The 21,174-nt window shown below is 48.3% G+C and overlaps 8 non-coding genes across 8 annotated transcripts; all 8 read left to right on the top strand.

Annotated features, from left to right (window-relative positions):
• The first annotated feature begins 15 nt into the window (after nucleotides 1–15).
• Trnal-uaa (transfer RNA leucine (anticodon UAA)) lies at nucleotides 16–99 on the top strand. Its single transcript has one exon. It is a non-coding gene; the product is annotated as a tRNA-Leu (tRNA).
• A 1,794-nt stretch (nucleotides 100–1,893) lies between these two features.
• Nucleotides 1,894–1,977, top strand: Trnal-uaa (transfer RNA leucine (anticodon UAA)). The gene has a single exon. It is a non-coding gene; the product is annotated as a tRNA-Leu (tRNA).
• A 9,384-nt stretch (nucleotides 1,978–11,361) lies between these two features.
• On the top strand, nucleotides 11,362–11,445 carry Trnal-uaa (transfer RNA leucine (anticodon UAA)). The gene has a single exon. It is a non-coding gene; the product is annotated as a tRNA-Leu (tRNA).
• A 1,794-nt stretch (nucleotides 11,446–13,239) lies between these two features.
• On the top strand, nucleotides 13,240–13,323 carry Trnal-uaa (transfer RNA leucine (anticodon UAA)). Its single transcript has one exon. It is a non-coding gene; the product is annotated as a tRNA-Leu (tRNA).
• Nucleotides 13,324–15,117: 1,794 nt separating this feature from the next.
• Nucleotides 15,118–15,201, top strand: Trnal-uaa (transfer RNA leucine (anticodon UAA)). The gene has a single exon. It is a non-coding gene; the product is annotated as a tRNA-Leu (tRNA).
• Nucleotides 15,202–16,995: 1,794 nt separating this feature from the next.
• Nucleotides 16,996–17,079, top strand: Trnal-uaa (transfer RNA leucine (anticodon UAA)). Its single transcript has one exon. It is a non-coding gene; the product is annotated as a tRNA-Leu (tRNA).
• Nucleotides 17,080–18,873: 1,794 nt separating this feature from the next.
• Nucleotides 18,874–18,957, top strand: Trnal-uaa (transfer RNA leucine (anticodon UAA)). Its single transcript has one exon. It is a non-coding gene; the product is annotated as a tRNA-Leu (tRNA).
• A 1,794-nt stretch (nucleotides 18,958–20,751) lies between these two features.
• Trnal-uaa (transfer RNA leucine (anticodon UAA)) lies at nucleotides 20,752–20,835 on the top strand. Its single transcript has one exon. It is a non-coding gene; the product is annotated as a tRNA-Leu (tRNA).
• Nucleotides 20,836–21,174: the final 339 nt, after the last annotated feature.

Genomic DNA, 21,174 nt, shown 5'->3' with positions numbered 1-21,174 from the left:
GTCCTTGCCTCGCACGTCAGATTGGCCGAGCGGTCTAAGGCGCCAGATTTAAGCTCTGGTTCCCGTAAGGGAGCGTGGGTTCGAACCCCACATCTGACAATGCATTTTAAACATTCTGAAACTAACATACTCCCTAGATCTTACAGAACAAGTAAATTACGCAGAAACACGCCATGCAGATTTTACTAGAGACGACAGTGACAGCCCGAGCGGTCGAAAAGAAATAGCGGAACATACTTTTCCTGTGTCGAGGTTTAGCTCTTCTCACGGACGTTTCCGTTGTTGTTGTTGTGTTGTGGCTCTGGGTTCCAAACGACAGCGAGAAAACCTCAACAGCAACACATACGTGTTTAAATGAATCGTAGGGCCTTAATAAAGATAGATGAAACGGTGGCTCAGGTGCTGGAGTTCTGAAGCGGTCGTATTGTGTGGGCAGTGAGCTCACTAAGTTAGTGTGTCATGCTAACAACGGTAAGGCAAGGGGTAGAACCCACCAAGGGCTATTCCATATTGCTTCCCTAAAAGGCAGTGCGAGAGACTGCCAGGCAAATCCCAAGTGATCTGTACAAGGACTAAGATGTCCGCACGTCTGGAAACGTTCTCGCCGACTTGTGGGCCACGCTGACGACACGGGTTCTCGTCCGATCACCGAAGTTAAGCAGCGTTTTTGCGTGCTTAGTACACGAATCGGTGGCTAACTAGGAAGTCTGCGTGCTGTTGGATTCTTTAATTTTGCCTTTTCCCTTAGTTTTCTGTGTGGTTGCGCTGTAATGATACGGTCCAGCACGCTGACCCCTCTCTTGCCTCTCGGGACCCAAATTCGCGCGCGAACCTGCGGCCACAGTCAAATGAAAGGGTCCGTTGTGTGTTTGTCGAGTTGGTCTCTCCCAGTCGTTTCTAGCGCCTGTCCTCTACATATACGCCCATTTGCAAGCGTCAGCTTTCGCGTCAGCCGAGCAAAGTCGAGACAAGTCGACACATGGGGACACACGATGCTGTGAATCGCAATCCGCACTAGCCTACGCGGAGCGGGACGAGGGGCGAAGGAAAATCACTCGTAACACGACAGTTCGGAAATTCGACGATCGCGAGCGTTGGAAACACTCTCCTGAGTAAAGAAGACAACTTCCGTGCGGTGTCCGGGTTTCGAACCCGGATCAGCTACTTGGGAAGCAACCATGCTGACCGACACACCACCACCGCCTTCTGCTACGCGCTGATGGCGCCGTGGTGTGTCGCCTTCCCTCCTGGCGCCAGAGGCCGAAGGCAATCTCGCTGTAGGCGCTCAACGCCGAGTGGAAGGCGAGCACATCTGAACCCGTTTTCCTGGTGCTGCTAGGGCCATATACTGTAACTGAGTGCAGAACTAACTTTTACTGAAGAATCTGCCCTTTAATGCACATCAGGGCGAACACGAAATTTCTAATATGAAGTACTCACTGACGATCCAAAGACGTTTCAGTATGTACGCGTCGGTACCACCGGGGCAGTGCCTAAGTATTGTAAAGTGAAGGTCGACAGTTTGAGCCTCACAGGAAGTATTTCATTGGCTTCCCACGAGTGCGTAATGCACAGCGTGGCTGTTGCTAGGAAACGGCCTTATTTGCCGTTCGTTAATATCTAGTTTTCTTTGCATCGATGTGAAAATGTTCCTATTACTAAATACAGTTTTGCTAGTTACAGTTCAAACTGGAAACGACGGAAGAAAGCGGTCCAACGCGCCACATTGGTTCCCGAAAGGAAGGGTGCATTTCCTACGCCACGTCTGACATTGCGTTTTCAATATTCTAAAACTGACATAATTCCATCCTACCGAAAAAAGAAACAGATTTCGCAGTGAGGTTCTTTGAGATATTGCTACAGATGGAAGTCTCTGGAGTCCTTGCCTCGCACGTCAGATTGGCCGAGCGGTCTAAGGCGCCAGATTTAAGCTCTGGTTCCCGTAAGGGAGCGTGGGTTCGAACCCCACATCTGACAATGCATTTTAAACATTCTGAAACTAACATACTCCCTAGATCTTACAGAACAAGTAAATTACGCAGAAACACGCCATGCAGATTTTACTAGAGACGACAGTGACAGCCCGAGCGGTCGAAAAGAAATAGCGGAACATACTTTTCCTGTGTCGAGGTTTAGCTCTTCTCACGGACGTTTCCGTTGTTGTTGTTGTGTTGTGGCTCTGGGTTCCAAACGACAGCGAGAAAACCTCAACAGCAACACATACGTGTTTAAATGAATCGTAGGGCCTTAATAAAGATAGATGAAACGGTGGCTCAGGTGCTGGAGTTCTGAAGCGGTCGTATTGTGTGGGCAGTGAGCTCACTAAGTTAGTGTGTCATGCTAACAACGGTAAGGCAAGGGGTAGAACCCACCAAGGGCTATTCCATATTGCTTCCCTAAAAGGCAGTGCGAGAGACTGCCAGGCAAATCCCAAGTGATCTGTACAAGGACTAAGATGTCCGCACGTCTGGAAACGTTCTCGCCGACTTGTGGGCCACGCTGACGACACGGGTTCTCGTCCGATCACCGAAGTTAAGCAGCGTTTTTGCGTGCTTAGTACACGAATCGGTGGCTAACTAGGAAGTCTGCGTGCTGTTGGATTCTTTAATTTTGCCTTTTCCCTTAGTTTTCTGTGTGGTTGCGCTGTAATGATACGGTCCAGCACGCTGACCCCTCTCTTGCCTCTCGGGACCCAAATTCGCGCGCGAACCTGCGGCCACAGTCAAATGAAAGGGTCCGTTGTGTGTTTGTCGAGTTGGTCTCTCCCAGTCGTTTCTAGCGCCTGTCCTCTACATATACGCCCATTTGCAAGCGTCAGCTTTCGCGTCAGCCGAGCAAAGTCGAGACAAGTCGACACATGGGGACACACGATGCTGTGAATCGCAATCCGCACTAGCCTACGCGGAGCGGGACGAGGGGCGAAGGAAAATCACTCGTAACACGACAGTTCGGAAATTCGACGATCGCGAGCGTTGGAAACACTCTCCTGAGTAAAGAAGACAACTTCCGTGCGGTGTCCGGGTTTCGAACCCGGATCAGCTACTTGGGAAGCAACCATGCTGACCGACACACCACCACCGCCTTCTGCTACGCGCTGATGGCGCCGTGGTGTGTCGCCTTCCCTCCTGGCGCCAGAGGCCGAAGGCAATCTCGCTGTAGGCGCTCAACGCCGAGTGGAAGGCGAGCACATCTGAACCCGTTTTCCTGGTGCTGCTAGGGCCATATACTGTAACTGAGTGCAGAACTAACTTTTACTGAAGAATCTGCCCTTTAATGCACATCAGGGCGAACACGAAATTTCTAATATGAAGTACTCACTGACGATCCAAAGACGTTTCAGTATGTACGCGTCGGTACCACCGGGGCAGTGCCTAAGTATTGTAAAGTGAAGGTCGACAGTTTGAGCCTCACAGGAAGTATTTCATTGGCTTCCCACGAGTGCGTAATGCATAGCGTGGCTGTTGCTAGGAAACGGCCTTATTTGCCGTTCGTTAATATCTAGTTTTCTTTGCATCGATGTGAAAATGTTCCTATTACTAAATACAGTTTTGCTAGTTACAGTTCAAACTGGAAACGACGGAAGAAAGCGGTCCAACGCGCCACATTGGTTCCCGAAAGGAAGGGTGCATTTCCTACGCCACGTCTGACATTGCGTTTTCAATATTCTAAAACTGACATAATTCCATCCTACCGAAAAAAGAAACAGATTTCGCAGTGAGGTTCTTTGAGATATTGCTACAGATGGAAGTCTCTGGAGTCCTTGCCTCGCACGTCAGATTGGCCGAGCGGTCACGGTGCGGGACGGACGTGTGGCGGCAGCGCTGCGCTTTGGTGTAAACAACAGCTGTGTCGCTGGTACAAGGTCTGTTTTGTATCGCTTCTTTCGTTCTTGCGACTTGTGTAGCATTTATTTGAAGACAGAATGAATACGGTTAATGTTTTGAGGAAAGATACGATCAAATTTGCATTTGACAGAAACTTTGTGAGACCGAAAGCGTTTGAGATTAAGCAGTGGTTTATGGAAAAAGTACAGATTTCTGTTGATGATGTTGTTGGCGTTCATTTATCCTTTGTTTCAAATGCTGCCTTTGTTAAATTGCAAAGTCCTGACTTATGTTCTTCTATAGTAGATAAATGTGGTGGTGTCGTGAAGTTTAATCATTCCGATGGATCCGTCAGTGATGTTCTCGTTTCTCATGCTGGACTCGGCATCAGAACTATTAGAGTCTTTGAGTTGCCCTTCGAGATTCCGGCCGATGAGATAAATAAAGTTCTTAGGCCTTATGGTAGGATTATTTCGAACATTGCAGAGAAATGGTCAGAGTCCTATATGTTTCCCGTCTTGAATGGCGTTCGTCAAATTAAGATTGAGCTTCAGAGGCATATACCTTCATATATCACTGTGTGTGGCTATCGAGCTCTCGTTATATATGACGGACAACCCCGAACTTGCGCTCTATGTAATTCGACTGAGCACATTAGAAATGAGTGCACTAAGCGACGTGTTCCACAGCTCCCGGCTGCGGACACTGCAGTTTCAGGCCCGGCGGTTAGTTTCAAGTTAACCTACGCGGCCGCTGCATACACTCGCGACCCCGCAGTACCGGCCCCCGCAGGGCATGGGGAAGCTTCCTCTGCACACGCGGTACCCGAGACTAACTTAGTACCGAGTCTCGGTGAAGCTGTTCGGGAAACAGACAAGCGGCAGTCACTTGATGAAACACGTGAGACCTCCATTACGACTGAACGTCTGTCAGATGTGCAGCAGGAGGTACTGCCCACCGCAGGAATTGCCATTGCACGGCATTCTTCGACTTTCCCACACGGGGGTCCGACGGCTTCCGATCAGTCAGAAACGGATGCTGCAGGTCCACTAGTCCTACATACAGAGGCAACTGACGGGCCAACGGGGGAAACGTCGAATGGAGGAGAAGTGGGCACTGCACATGCGAACGACCACCACTGTGTGCAGGAATCAGATACTGGCGCACCACCTAAAGTTCGCAATGAGCTGGTGACTGTACCACCCATAGGGCCTACAAACGACACTGCCAACAGAAATTTAGATAAACAGAAGGGACTGAAGTCGTCAGAGGATTCCCCCACAACCTCAGCGGGAAAATCTCCAGACTCGTCTCCTGTGCGATCCCCAAGGAGAAAACGAAACTCCAAGAAGCGGAGATTGGCTCATGAAGCTGCCGAGAGTTTGGCTCCTGCTTTACGAGACAAGCTCCGGTCCATACAGGGGAAAGACAAGGTGTTGGAAGGTTCTCCTCCGGCAAGTGCCGACGAGGGCCCTGCAGCACACGGCAGTCTTATGCAGTCTGAAAACGGACGCCAACCATCCTCTAATGAGATTAACACTACAACTGCAGATGTCGTAGAGGCACCCGCGCTCGATCGAAGTACTTTAGGGACCAGACTGGACTGGGCAGAAGAAGGAGAAGAATGTTCTGATGAAGATATGGAAAAATCTTCCCTAAAAGACGAAGACAACTTTTATTAATAGAGTGGGCTTACCCAATGTACTGTGCCATAAGCAGGAGGGATACGGACGGGGCGGGAGTATTTATTCCTCCTTAGTACAACTTCAGCTCGAGTAACTCATATATCGGGATGCAACAAACGTATCACGTGACTACATTAAACATCAATAAAATACAGAATGACCTTAAAGTGGCTGCTCTTAGAGACTTTTTATATCAGTCCGACACTGATATTGCATTCCTACAGGAAGTTCAAGTTTTGGATCTGTATGTAGCTGGGTATAAACAAGTTTTAAATGTAGCTCCTGAGTGTCATTGTGGGACAGCGATCCTTGTCAGGGAAGGGATTGAACTGAAAGATGTGTGTTTGTTAGATTCAGGGAGGGGCATTAGATGTACAATTTTTAATACAACTTTTATCAATATCTATGCTCCATCGGGAAATAATGCTAGATCTGAGAGGGCTAGGTTTTTTAAAAGTGACATTTTAACTTTACTTAAAGACAACCCAAGGGAGGTTCTCATCGGCGGCGATTGGAACTGTGTTTTAAAGGAAAAGGACCAACGTCCAAATTTTAATAAATCCGGCGAACTTGATTGTCTAGTCCACCACATGAAATGGAAAGACGCGTGGGAAATAAAATATCCCACTGCGGTCCGCTTTACCTATGTCAGTAGTCGGTCGCAAAGCCGAATTGATAGGATCTATGTTTCCTCGAACTTAGAAGACAAAGTCGCTGCAATTGAAGTCGTACCCACTACTTTCTCCGACCACCTAGGCGTACGATGCAGTGTGAAATTAATGAAGCAGAAGACGTACTGGGGTAGGCCTCTGTGGAAATTGAACATCACAATGTTGGTAGAGAACTCTCTCGCGGATCTCATAGCGGTGACTTGGCAGGCCTGTCTGAGGCAGCGTTTTAAATATAGAACTAATATAGAGTGGTGGACCTCTGTTGCCAAGAAAAAATTACGAGCTACTCTGATAGAGTACAGTAAAGATCGAGCGAGATGGGTCCGAAATACAATTGAATTCCACTATGCTTGCTTACGCGACCTCTACGAGCAGCCGATGACTCAAGACACTTTTCTACAAATTAACAGAACCAAAGCAAAGCTCCTAGCTCTCAAGAGGTCACAGTTAGAGGGTTTAAAAATCAAATCACACACACCGACTGTTGTCGAAGAGGAAACTACCTCAATATATCATCTAATCCGCCATGAACAACAAAGGAGAAGAAATTTTATTGAGTACCTCCGAGCAGAGGACACGAGCGTCCTGACAGATCAAAAAGACATTTTGCATGAGGTTTTCCGATTTTATGATTCCCTTTATGGTGAACGGCCGATTGACGGACCGGTAGTGAGAGACTTCTTATCCACGTCTAACATTGCGAACACATTAACGGAAGAGGATAATCTCGTTTTTAGAACAGCAATCACCGAAGACGACGTTTTCGACCTATTGAAGTCGTCACCTTCTAAGAAATCACCTGGCCCTGACGGATTGCCTTTAGAGTTTTATAGAACTTACTGGCATGTAATTGGTAACACTTTCACTGCAATTGTAAATGAAGTCTTGCATGGAGAGGCCGTCCCGCCGGAATTTAAAAAGTGTATCACTGTGCTTCTTCCGAAAGGTAGGTCCACAGAAATAAAGGATGTTGGTAAAATGAGACCCATAACCTTACTGAATTCTGATTACAAAATAATAGCGCGGGTTTTCAAAGAGAGATTACGGCCGGTCTTCGACAAGGCCATAGGGTGTTATCAGACCTGTCTTCCTGGCCGCAGCATGTTCAAGACTGTCAGTGAATATAGGGACATAGTCGCAATCTTTTCCAACACAACTGAACCAGGCGGTCTTGCTTTTATAGACTTCGCCAAGGCGTTTGATAGGGTCAACCACGGATACCTATTTCAAACCTTGAAGTGTATGGGATTAACTGCTCCGAATGTGAAAATTTTAGCTAACATTTTAACAGGTATCAACACCAAGATCTGCCTGAATGGACACTATACTAAGGATATTTTGATCAGAAACGGAGTCCCACAAGGGAGTCCATTATCCATGATGCTGTATGTTGTTGCACTGGAACCTCTTTTGAAACGTTTAACTGCTGCTTTAGATGGCATCGCCGTATCAGGCACGAAGAAAGTTACCAATGCTTACGCTGACGACGTTGGTGTGATAATAAGAAGCAATGACGACATACTGCGTTTAACAGAAAATTTGCGGCTTTACTGCAACGCAACGGGTGCCGTAGTAAATGAGGCGAAGAGTGCGTTTTTACCTCTTAACGGTCTCACGGAAGCTCCGATTGCTTGGGCGAAATGTGTCGACCATCATACAGCCCTGGGTGTCACCTTTTATAGTTGTCCCCTCCGCACGATTGCCTCAAACTGGAAAACAATGTTGGACAGGATTCGAGGTGCTCTCCTGTTACGTCATTTGAGAGAGCTCAATATAAAGCAAAAAACTAAACTTGTAAACCTTTCCGTTCTCTCTAAGGCCATGTATGTGGGGCAAATTTTACCCATCCCTAAAGGAATAGCAAAAGCTATAATGTCGACAGTCTGTCGCTACATTTGGCAAGGAGAAATTTTTAGAGTCGCTGCTGCAATGATTACCTTAACACCGGACGAAGGAGGACTTGATCTAACGGATATCCAGACGAAAACTACTGCCTTGTTTATTAAGCGGTCCCTGCACCTCATTGAGGACTACCCGACCGGCGTAACATCACAATTGTTCAAATTTTTTAGACCTGCCAGTCTGAAGCCACCTATCAATATTAGCACGATCAATTATAAATTGAAACATATTAGATTTTACTATTTGGAGATCAGCTACATGGAATCCATTTTACACGACATACATAAGCGGAACTGCCGCTACCTGGTCGATCGTTTAAGATCAAAATCTACCCACCATAAGCAGGAGACAAAGTTTCCACATCGCAACTGGAAACGCATTTGGAGCAATCTCCATAATAAATTCCTTCCTACAGACGTCCAGGTGGCATGGTATAGGGTAGTAAATGATATCGTTAGTACCAATGAAAAATTATATTCCATCGGACTTTGCGATACAAATAAATGTCTACAATGTTCTGAACTTGACACCTTATCCCATCGGTTCCTTTGTAAAGGATATAGAGACATATGGAACGACCTTCGGAAGCAGATTTGTTTCATTAAGCGGACTGATGGTCGAGAAATTACGTTGGATGCAATATTTTTCCCGGATGAGATTCTCTTTCCTCCACAAAAACACAATGTCGTATTATGGCTCCTGGGAAATTTTATCTACTACGTTGTAAATAAACAAGGACATGACAATATTCTGGAATATACAGAATTTATACGGGGACAATATTACAGACTGTGTCGTACCAAGGATCACAAAAAGAATTTCGGCAATATGTTGAACATTCTCTTCGAGAGACATGGAGTGGGCTAACTGAATACCGTTCAGCGCCACACTTGGAAGAGTGCTGAAGTAGGGGATAGCTGTTGAGGGCGAAGTACGGTGGGGACTTCGAGGGCCCCGAGGCCGCTACGGTAGCCGAGAAGGCCTCAACAGAACCCTAAAAAAGCTTCACTTCTAAGTGTCCCATCAGGCGGCAGCAATGCTCGCCCCTACTGGATTTGAAACTCGCCGATCTTTTAGTATTTACATATATATACTATTTACTTTTTTTTTCTTTTCTTTAGGAGGCATTTCTTCAGTTACAAATGGGACCACGCATCCAGTGGCCCAGGTAATTAAGGAAAATGTACAAGAAGGCTTGTACGTCAATTCCAACATTTTTATTTTTACCATGTTTGCAGGAACACCCATTTTGGGTTACTTACGTTCATAAAGTAAAGAAAGACTAAAGCGAAGAAGCTAGCCGAAGAAGGCAAATAAGGTGAGCGTTTGGATGGGCTGTATGGGGAGAAGGGAGGCCCAAGAAAAGCAAAAAAAAAAAAAATAAAAAAAAAAAGAAAAAAAAAAAAAAAAAAAAAGCGGTCTAAGGCGCCAGATTTAAGCTCTGGTTCCCGTAAGGGAGCGTGGGTTCGAACCCCACATCTGACAATGCATTTTAAACATTCTGAAACTAACATACTCCCTAGATCTTACAGAACAAGTAAATTACGCAGAAACACGCCATGCAGATTTTACTAGAGACGACAGTGACAGCCCGAGCGGTCGAAAAGAAATAGCGGAACATACTTTTCCTGTGTCGAGGTTTAGCTCTTCTCACGGACGTTTCCGTTGTTGTTGTTGTGTTGTGGCTCTGGGTTCCAAACGACAGCGAGAAAACCTCAACAGCAACACATACGTGTTTAAATGAATCGTAGGGCCTTAATAAAGATAGATGAAACGGTGGCTCAGGTGCTGGAGTTCTGAAGCGGTCGTATTGTGTGGGCAGTGAGCTCACTAAGTTAGTGTGTCATGCTAACAACGGTAAGGCAAGGGGTAGAACCCACCAAGGGCTATTCCATATTGCTTCCCTAAAAGGCAGTGCGAGAGACTGCCAGGCAAATCCCAAGTGATCTGTACAAGGACTAAGATGTCCGCACGTCTGGAAACGTTCTCGCCGACTTGTGGGCCACGCTGACGACACGGGTTCTCGTCCGATCACCGAAGTTAAGCAGCGTTTTTGCGTGCTTAGTACACGAATCGGTGGCTAACTAGGAAGTCTGCGTGCTGTTGGATTCTTTAATTTTGCCTTTTCCCTTAGTTTTCTGTGTGGTTGCGCTGTAATGATACGGTCCAGCACGCTGACCCCTCTCTTGCCTCTCGGGACCCAAATTCGCGCGCGAACCTGCGGCCACAGTCAAATGAAAGGGTCCGTTGTGTGTTTGTCGAGTTGGTCTCTCCCAGTCGTTTCTAGCGCCTGTCCTCTACATATACGCCCATTTGCAAGCGTCAGCTTTCGCGTCAGCCGAGCAAAGTCGAGACAAGTCGACACATGGGGACACACGATGCTGTGAATCGCAATCCGCACTAGCCTACGCGGAGCGGGACGAGGGGCGAAGGAAAATCACTCGTAACACGACAGTTCGGAAATTCGACGATCGCGAGCGTTGGAAACACTCTCCTGAGTAAAGAAGACAACTTCCGTGCGGTGTCCGGGTTTCGAACCCGGATCAGCTACTTGGGAAGCAACCATGCTGACCGACACACCACCACCGCCTTCTGCTACGCGCTGATGGCGCCGTGGTGTGTCGCCTTCCCTCCTGGCGCCAGAGGCCGAAGGCAATCTCGCTGTAGGCGCTCAACGCCGAGTGGAAGGCGAGCACATCTGAACCCGTTTTCCTGGTGCTGCTAGGGCCATATACTGTAACTGAGTGCAGAACTAACTTTTACTGAAGAATCTGCCCTTTAATGCACATCAGGGCGAACACGAAATTTCTAATATGAAGTACTCACTGACGATCCAAAGACGTTTCAGTATGTACGCGTCGGTACCACCGGGGCAGTGCCTAAGTATTGTAAAGTGAAGGTCGACAGTTTGAGCCTCACAGGAAGTATTTCATTGGCTTCCCACGAGTGCGTAATGCACAGCGTGGCTGTTGCTAGGAAACGGCCTTATTTGCCGTTCGTTAATATCTAGTTTTCTTTGCATCGATGTGAAAATGTTCCTATTACTAAATACAGTTTTGCTAGTTACAGTTCAAACTGGAAACGACGGAAGAAAGCGGTCCAACGCGCCACATTGGTTCCCGAAAGGAAGGGTGCATTTCCTACGCCACGTCTGACATTGCGTTTTCAATATTCTAAAACTGACATAATTCCATCCTACCGAAAAAAGAAACAGATTTCGCAGTGAGGTTCTTTGAGATATTGCTACAGATGGAAGTCTCTGGAGTCCTTGCCTCGCACGTCAGATTGGCCGAGCGGTCTAAGGCGCCAGATTTAAGCTCTGGTTCCCGTAAGGGAGCGTGGGTTCGAACCCCACATCTGACAATGCATTTTAAACATTCTGAAACTAACATACTCCCTAGATCTTACAGAACAAGTAAATTACGCAGAAACACGCCATGCAGATTTTACTAGAGACGACAGTGACAGCCCGAGCGGTCGAAAAGAAATAGCGGAACATACTTTTCCTGTGTCGAGGTTTAGCTCTTCTCACGGACGTTTCCGTTGTTGTTGTTGTGTTGTGGCTCTGGGTTCCAAACGACAGCGAGAAAACCTCAACAGCAACACATACGTGTTTAAATGAATCGTAGGGCCTTAATAAAGATAGATGAAACGGTGGCTCAGGTGCTGGAGTTCTGAAGCGGTCGTATTGTGTGGGCAGTGAGCTCACTAAGTTAGTGTGTCATGCTAACAACGGTAAGGCAAGGGGTAGAACCCACCAAGGGCTATTCCATATTGCTTCCCTAAAAGGCAGTGCGAGAGACTGCCAGGCAAATCCCAAGTGATCTGTACAAGGACTAAGATGTCCGCACGTCTGGAAACGTTCTCGCCGACTTGTGGGCCACGCTGACGACACGGGTTCTCGTCCGATCACCGAAGTTAAGCAGCGTTTTTGCGTGCTTAGTACACGAATCGGTGGCTAACTAGGAAGTCTGCGTGCTGTTGGATTCTTTAATTTTGCCTTTTCCCTTAGTTTTCTGTGTGGTTGCGCTGTAATGATACGGTCCAGCACGCTGACCCCTCTCTTGCCTCTCGGGACCCAAATTCGCGCGCGAACCTGCGGCCACAGTCAAATGAAAGGGTCCGTTGTGTGTTTGTCGAGTTGGTCTCTCCCAGTCGTTTCTAGCGCCTGTCCTCTACATATACGCCCATTTGCAAGCGTCAGCTTTCGCGTCAGCCGAGCAAAGTCGAGACAAGTCGACACATGGGGACACACGATGCTGTGAATCGCAATCCGCACTAGCCTACGCGGAGCGGGACGAGGGGCGAAGGAAAATCACTCGTAACACGACAGTTCGGAAATTCGACGATCGCGAGCGTTGGAAACACTCTCCTGAGTAAAGAAGACAACTTCCGTGCGGTGTCCGGGTTTCGAACCCGGATCAGCTACTTGGGAAGCAACCATGCTGACCGACACACCACCACCGCCTTCTGCTACGCGCTGATGGCGCCGTGGTGTGTCGCCTTCCCTCCTGGCGCCAGAGGCCGAAGGCAATCTCGCTGTAGGCGCTCAACGCCGAGTGGAAGGCGAGCACATCTGAACCCGTTTTCCTGGTGCTGCTAGGGCCATATACTGTAACTGAGTGCAGAACTAACTTTTACTGAAGAATCTGCCCTTTAATGCACATCAGGGCGAACACGAAATTTCTAATATGAAGTACTCACTGACGATCCAAAGACGTTTCAGTATGTACGCGTCGGTACCACCGGGGCAGTGCCTAAGTATTGTAAAGTGAAGGTCGACAGTTTGAGCCTCACAGGAAGTATTTCATTGGCTTCCCACGAGTGCGTAATGCACAGCGTGGCTGTTGCTAGGAAACGGCCTTATTTGCCGTTCGTTAATATCTAGTTTTCTTTGCATCGATGTGAAAATGTTCCTATTACTAAATACAGTTTTGCTAGTTACAGTTCAAACTGGAAACGACGGAAGAAAGCGGTCCAACGCGCCACATTGGTTCCCGAAAGGAAGGGTGCATTTCCTACGCCACGTCTGACATTGCGTTTTCAATATTCTAAAACTGACATAATTCCATCCTACCGAAAAAAGAAACAGATTTCGCAGTGAGGTTCTTTGAGATATTGCTACAGATGGAAGTCTCTGGAGTCCTTGCCTCGCACGTCAGATTGGCCGAGCGGTCTAAGGCGCCAGATTTAAGCTCTGGTTCCCGTAAGGGAGCGTGGGTTCGAACCCCACATCTGACAATGCATTTTAAACATTCTGAAACTAACATACTCCCTAGATCTTACAGAACAAGTAAATTACGCAGAAACACGCCATGCAGATTTTACTAGAGACGACAGTGACAGCCCGAGCGGTCGAAAAGAAATAGCGGAACATACTTTTCCTGTGTCGAGGTTTAGCTCTTCTCACGGACGTTTCCGTTGTTGTTGTTGTGTTGTGGCTCTGGGTTCCAAACGACAGCGAGAAAACCTCAACAGCAACACATACGTGTTTAAATGAATCGTAGGGCCTTAATAAAGATAGATGAAACGGTGGCTCAGGTGCTGGAGTTCTGAAGCGGTCGTATTGTGTGGGCAGTGAGCTCACTAAGTTAGTGTGTCATGCTAACAACGGTAAGGCAAGGGGTAGAACCCACCAAGGGCTATTCCATATTGCTTCCCTAAAAGGCAGTGCGAGAGACTGCCAGGCAAATCCCAAGTGATCTGTACAAGGACTAAGATGTCCGCACGTCTGGAAACGTTCTCGCCGACTTGTGGGCCACGCTGACGACACGGGTTCTCGTCCGATCACCGAAGTTAAGCAGCGTTTTTGCGTGCTTAGTACACGAATCGGTGGCTAACTAGGAAGTCTGCGTGCTGTTGGATTCTTTAATTTTGCCTTTTCCCTTAGTTTTCTGTGTGGTTGCGCTGTAATGATACGGTCCAGCACGCTGACCCCTCTCTTGCCTCTCGGGACCCAAATTCGCGCGCGAACCTGCGGCCACAGTCAAATGAAAGGGTCCGTTGTGTGTTTGTCGAGTTGGTCTCTCCCAGTCGTTTCTAGCGCCTGTCCTCTACATATACGCCCATTTGCAAGCGTCAGCTTTCGCGTCAGCCGAGCAAAGTCGAGACAAGTCGACACATGGGGACACACGATGCTGTGAATCGCAATCCGCACTAGCCTACGCGGAGCGGGACGAGGGGCGAAGGAAAATCACTCGTAACACGACAGTTCGGAAATTCGACGATCGCGAGCGTTGGAAACACTCTCCTGAGTAAAGAAGACAACTTCCGTGCGGTGTCCGGGTTTCGAACCCGGATCAGCTACTTGGGAAGCAACCATGCTGACCGACACACCACCACCGCCTTCTGCTACGCGCTGATGGCGCCGTGGTGTGTCGCCTTCCCTCCTGGCGCCAGAGGCCGAAGGCAATCTCGCTGTAGGCGCTCAACGCCGAGTGGAAGGCGAGCACATCTGAACCCGTTTTCCTGGTGCTGCTAGGGCCATATACTGTAACTGAGTGCAGAACTAACTTTTACTGAAGAATCTGCCCTTTAATGCACATCAGGGCGAACACGAAATTTCTAATATGAAGTACTCACTGACGATCCAAAGACGTTTCAGTATGTACGCGTCGGTACCACCGGGGCAGTGCCTAAGTATTGTAAAGTGAAGGTCGACAGTTTGAGCCTCACAGGAAGTATTTCATTGGCTTCCCACGAGTGCGTAATGCACAACGTGGCTGTTGCTAGGAAACGGCCTTATTTGCCGTTCGTTAATATCTAGTTTTCTTTGCATCGATGTGAAAATGTTCCTATTACTAAATACAGTTTTGCTAGTTACAGTTCAAACTGGAAACGACGGAAGAAAGCGGTCCAACGCGCCACATTGGTTCCCGAAAGGAAGGGTGCATTTCCTACGCCACGTCTGACATTGCGTTTTCAATATTCTAAAACTGACATAATTCCATCCTACCGAAAAAAGAAACAGATTTCGCAGTGAGGTTCTTTGAGATATTGCTACAGATGGAAGTCTCTGGAGTCCTTGCCTCGCACGTCAGATTGGCCGAGCGGTCTAAGGCGCCAGATTTAAGCTCTGGTTCCCGTAAGGGAGCGTGGGTTCGAACCCCACATCTGACAATGCATTTTAAACATTCTGAAACTAACATACTCCCTAGATCTTACAGAACAAGTAAATTACGCAGAAACACGCCATGCAGATTTTACTAGAGACGACAGTGACAGCCCGAGCGGTCGAAAAGAAATAGCGGAACATACTTTTCCTGTGTCGAGGTTTAGCTCTTCTCACGGACGTTTCCGTTGTTGTTGTTGTGTTGTGGCTCTGGGTTCCAAACGACAGCGAGAAAACCTCAACAGCAACACATACGTGTTTAAATGAATCGTAGGGCCTTAATAAAGATAGATGAAACGGTGGCTCAGGTGCTGGAGTTCTGAAGCGGTCGTATTGTGTGGGCAGTGAGCTCACTAAGTTAGTGTGTCATGCTAACAACGGTAAGGCAAGGGGTAGAACCCACCAAGGGCTATTCCATATTGCTTCCCTAAAAGGCAGTGCGAGAGACTGCCAGGCAAATCCCAAGTGATCTGTACAAGGACTAAGATGTCCGCACGTCTGGAAACGTTCTCGCCGACTTGTGGGCCACGCTGACGACACGGGTTCTCGTCCGATCACCGAAGTTAAGCAGCGTTTTTGCGTGCTTAGTACACGAATCGGTGGCTAACTAGGAAGTCTGCGTGCTGTTGGATTCTTTAATTTTGCCTTTTCCCTTAGTTTTCTGTGTGGTTGCGCTGTAATGATACGGTCCAGCACGCTGACCCCTCTCTTGCCTCTCGGGACCCAAATTCGCGCGCGAACCTGCGGCCACAGTCAAATGAAAGGGTCCGTTGTGTGTTTGTCGAGTTGGTCTCTCCCAGTCGTTTCTAGCGCCTGTCCTCTACATATACGCCCATTTGCAAGCGTCAGCTTTCGCGTCAGCCGAGCAAAGTCGAGACAAGTCGACACATGGGGACACACGATGCTGTGAATCGCAATCCGCACTAGCCTACGCGGAGCGGGACGAGGGGCGAAGGAAAATCACTCGTAACACGACAGTTCGGAAATTCGACGATCGCGAGCGTTGGAAACACTCTCCTGAGTAAAGAAGACAACTTCCGTGCGGTGTCCGGGTTTCGAACCCGGATCAGCTACTTGGGAAGCAACCATGCTGACCGACACACCACCACCGCCTTCTGCTACGCGCTGATGGCGCCGTGGTGTGTCGCCTTCCCTCCTGGCGCCAGAGGCCGAAGGCAATCTCGCTGTAGGCGCTCAACGCCGAGTGGAAGGCGAGCACATCTGAACCCGTTTTCCTGGTGCTGCTAGGGCCATATACTGTAACTGAGTGCAGAACTAACTTTTACTGAAGAATCTGCCCTTTAATGCACATCAGGGCGAACACGAAATTTCTAATATGAAGTACTCACTGACGATCCAAAGACGTTTCAGTATGTACGCGTCGGTACCACCGGGGCAGTGCCTAAGTATTGTAAAGTGAAGGTCGACAGTTTGAGCCTCACAGGAAGTATTTCATTGGCTTCCCACGAGTGCGTAATGCACAGCGTGGCTGTTGCTAGGAAACGGCCTTATTTGCCGTTCGTTAATATCTAGTTTTCTTTGCATCGATGTGAAAATGTTCCTATTACTAAATACAGTTTTGCTAGTTACAGTTCAAACTGGAAACGACGGAAGAAAGCGGTCCAACGCGCCACATTGGTTCCCGAAAGGAAGGGTGCATTTCCTACGCCACGTCTGACATTGCGTTTTCAATATTCTAAAACTGACATAATTCCATCCTACCGAAAAAAGAAACAGATTTCGCAGTGAGGTTCTTTGAGATATTGCTACAGATGGAAGTCTCTGGAGTCCTTGCCTCGCACGTCAGATTGGCCGAGCGGTCTAAGGCGCCAGATTTAAGCTCTGGTTCCCGTAAGGGAGCGTGGGTTCGAACCCCACATCTGACAATGCATTTTAAACATTCTGAAACTAACATACTCCCTAGATCTTACAGAACAAGTAAATTACGCAGAAACACGCCATGCAGATTTTACTAGAGACGACAGTGACAGCCCGAGCGGTCGAAAAGAAATAGCGGAACATACTTTTCCTGTGTCGAGGTTTAGCTCTTCTCACGGACGTTTCCGTTGTTGTTGTTGTGTTGTGGCTCTGGGTTCCAAACGACAGCGAGAAAACCTCAACAGCAACACATACGTGTTTAAATGAATCGTAGGGCCTTAATAAAGATAGATGAAACGGTGGCTCAGGTGCTGGAGTTCTGAAGCGGTCGTATTGTGTGGGCAGTGAGCTCACTAAGTTAGTGTGTCATGCTAACAACGGTAAGGCAAGGGGTAGAACCCACCAAGGGCTATTCCATATTGCTTCCCTAAAAGGCAGTGCGAGAGACTGCCAGGCAAATCCCAAGTGATCTGTACAAGGACTAAGATGTCCGCACGTCTGGAAACGTTCTCGCCGACTTGTGGGCCACGCTGACGACACGGGTTCTCGTCCGATCACCGAAGTTAAGCAGCGTTTTTGCGTGCTTAGTACACGAATCGGTGGCTAACTAGGAAGTCTGCGTGCTGTTGGATTCTTTAATTTTGCCTTTTCCCTTAGTTTTCTGTGTGGTTGCGCTGTAATGATACGGTCCAGCACGCTGACCCCTCTCTTGCCTCTCGGGACCCAAATTCGCGCGCGAACCTGCGGCCACAGTCAAATGAAAGGGTCCGTTGTGTGTTTGTCGAGTTGGTCTCTCCCAGTCGTTTCTAGCGCCTGTCCTCTACATATACGCCCATTTGCAAGCGTCAGCTTTCGCGTCAGCCGAGCAAAGTCGAGACAAGTCGACACATGGGGACACACGATGCTGTGAATCGCAATCCGCACTAGCCTACGCGGAGCGGGACGAGGGGCGAAGGAAAATCACTCGTAACACGACAGTTCGGAAATTCGACGATCGCGAGCGTTGGAAACACTCTCCTGAGTAAAGAAGACAACTTCCGTGCGGTGTCCGGGTTTCGAACCCGGATCAGCTACTTGGGAAGCAACCATGCTGACCGACACACCACCACCGCCTTCTGCTACGCGCTGATGGCGCCGTGGTGTGTCGCCTTCCCTCCTGGCGCCAGAGGCCGAAGGCAATCTCGCTGTAGGCGCTCAACGCCGAGTGGAAGGCGAGCACATCTGAACCCGTTTTCCTGGTGCTGCTAGGGCCATATACTGTAACTGAGTGCAGAACTAACTTTTACTGAAGAATCTGCCCTTTAATGCACATCAGGGCGAACACGAAATTTCTAATATGAAGTACTCACTGACGATCCAAAGACGTTTCAGTATGTACGCGTCGGTACCACCGGGGCAGTGCCTAAGTATTGTAAAGTGAAGGTCGACAGTTTGAGCCTCACAGGAAGTATTTCATTGGCTTCCCACGAGTGCGTAATGCACAGCGTGGCTGTTGCTAGGAAACGGCCTTATTTGCCGTTCGTTAATATCTAGTTTTCTTTGCATCGATGTGAAAATGTTCCTATTACTAAATACAGTTTTGCTAGTTACAGTTCAAACTGGAAACGACGGAAGAAAGCGGTCCAACGCGCCACATTGGTTCCCGAAAGGAAGGGTGCATTTCCTACGCCACGTCTGACATTGCGTTTTCAATATTCTAAAACTGACATAATTCCATCCTACCGAAAAAAGAAACAGATTTCGCAGTGAGGTTCTTTGAGATATTGCTACAGATGGAAGTCTCTGGAGTCCTTGCCTCGCACGTCAGATTGGCCGAGCGGTCTAAGGCGCCAGATTTAAGCTCTGGTTCCCGTAAGGGAGCGTGGGTTCGAACCCCACATCTGACAATGCATTTTAAACATTCTGAAACTAACATACTCCCTAGATCTTACAGAACAAGTAAATTACGCAGAAACACGCCATGCAGATTTTACTAGAGACGACAGTGACAGCCCGAGCGGTCGAAAAGAAATAGCGGAACATACTTTTCCTGTGTCGAGGTTTAGCTCTTCTCACGGACGTTTCCGTTGTTGTTGTTGTGTTGTGGCTCTGGGTTCCAAACGACAGCGAGAAAACCTCAACAGCAACACATACGTGTTTAAATGAATCGTAGGGCCTTAATAAAGATAGATGAAACGGTGGCTCAGGTGCTGGAGTTCTGAAGCGGTCGTATTGTGTGGGCAGTGAGCTCACTAAGTTAGTGTGTCATGCTAACAACGGTAAGGCAAGGGGTAGAACCCACCAAGGGCTATTCCATATTGCTTCCCTAAAAGGCAGTGCGAGAGACTGCCAGGCAAATCCCAAGTGATCTGTACAAGGACTAAGATGTCCGCACGTCTGGAAACGTTCTCGCCGACTTGTGGGCCACGCTGACGACACGGGTTCTCGTCCGATCACCGAAGTTAAGCAGCGTTTTTGCGTGCTTAGTACACGAATCGGTGGCTAACTAGGAAGTCTGCGTGCTGTTGGATTCTTTAATTTTGCCTTTTCCCTTAGTTTTCTGTGTGGTTGCGCTGTAATGATACGGTCCAGCACGCTGACCCCTCTCTTGCCTCTCGGGACCCAAATTCGCGCGCGAACCTGCGGCCACAGTCAAATGAAAGGGTCCGTTGTGTGTTTGTCGAGTTGGTCTCTCCCAGTCGTTTCTAGCGCCTGTCCTCTACATATACGCCCATTTGCAAGCGTCAGCTTTCGCGTCAGCCGAGCAAAGTCGAGACAAGTCGACACATGGGGACACACGATGCTGTGAATCGCAATCCGCACTAGCCTACGCGGAGCGGGACGAGGGGCGAAGGAAAATCACTCGTAACACGACAGTTCGGAAATTCGACGATCGCGAGCGTTGGAAACACTCTCCTGAGTAAAGAAGACAACTTCCGTGCGGTGTCCGGGTTTCGAACCCGGATCAGCTACTTGGGAAGCAACCATGCTGACCGACACACCACCACCGCCTTCTGCTACGCGCTGATGGCGCCGTGGTGTGTCGCCTTCCCTCCTGGCGCCAGAGGCCGAAGGCAATCTCGCTGTAGGCGCTCAACGCCGAGTGGAAGGCGAGCACATCTGAACCCGTTTTCCTGGTGCTGCTAGGGCCATATACTGTAACTGAGTGCAGAACTAACTTTTACTGAAGAATCTGCCCTTTAATGCACATCAGGGCGAACACGAAATTTCTAATATGAAGTACTCACTGACGATCCAAAGACGTTTCAGTATGTACGCGTCGGTACCACCGGGGCAGTGCCTAAGTATTGTAAAGTGAAGGTCGACAGTTTGAGCCTCACAGGAAGTATTTCATTGGCTTCCCACGAGTGCGTAATGCACAGCGTGGCTGTTGCTAGGAAACGGCCTTATTTGCCGTTCGTTAATATCTAGTTTTCTTTGCATCGATGTGAAAATGTTCCTATTACTAAATACAGTTTTGCTAGTTACAGTTCAAACTGGAAACGACGGAAGAAAGCGGTCCAACGCGCCACATTGGTTCCCGAAAGGAAGGGTGCATTTCCTACGCCACGTCTGACATTGCGTTTTCAATATTCTAAAACTGACATAATTCCATCCTACCGAAAAAAGAAACAGATTTCGCAGTGAGGTTCTTTGAGATATTGCTACAGATGGAAGTCTCTGGAGTCCTTGCCTCGCACGTCAGATTGGCCGAGCGGTCTAAGGCGCCAGATTTAAGCTCTGGTTCCCGTAAGGGAGCGTGGGTTCGAACCCCACATCTGACAATGCATTTTAAACATTCTGAAACTAACATACTCCCTAGATCTTACAGAACAAGTAAATTACGCAGAAACACGCCATGCAGATTTTACTAGAGACGACAGTGACAGCCCGAGCGGTCGAAAAGAAATAGCGGAACATACTTTTCCTGTGTCGAGGTTTAGCTCTTCTCACGGACGTTTCCGTTGTTGTTGTTGTGTTGTGGCTCTGGGTTCCAAACGACAGCGAGAAAACCTCAACAGCAACACATACGTGTTTAAATGAATCGTAGGGCCTTAATAAAGATAGATGAAACGGTGGCTCAGGTGCTGGAGTTCTGAAGCGGTCGTATTGTGTGGGCAGTG

Source organism: Schistocerca nitens, chromosome 8 (genome assembly GCF_023898315.1).
Source record: "Schistocerca nitens isolate TAMUIC-IGC-003100 chromosome 8, iqSchNite1.1, whole genome shotgun sequence".
Classification (NCBI taxonomy): Eukaryota; Metazoa; Arthropoda; class Insecta; order Orthoptera; family Acrididae; genus Schistocerca; species Schistocerca nitens.
The sequence above is the reverse complement of the archived record's forward strand: the minus strand, read 5'-3'. Positions and strand labels throughout refer to the sequence as shown.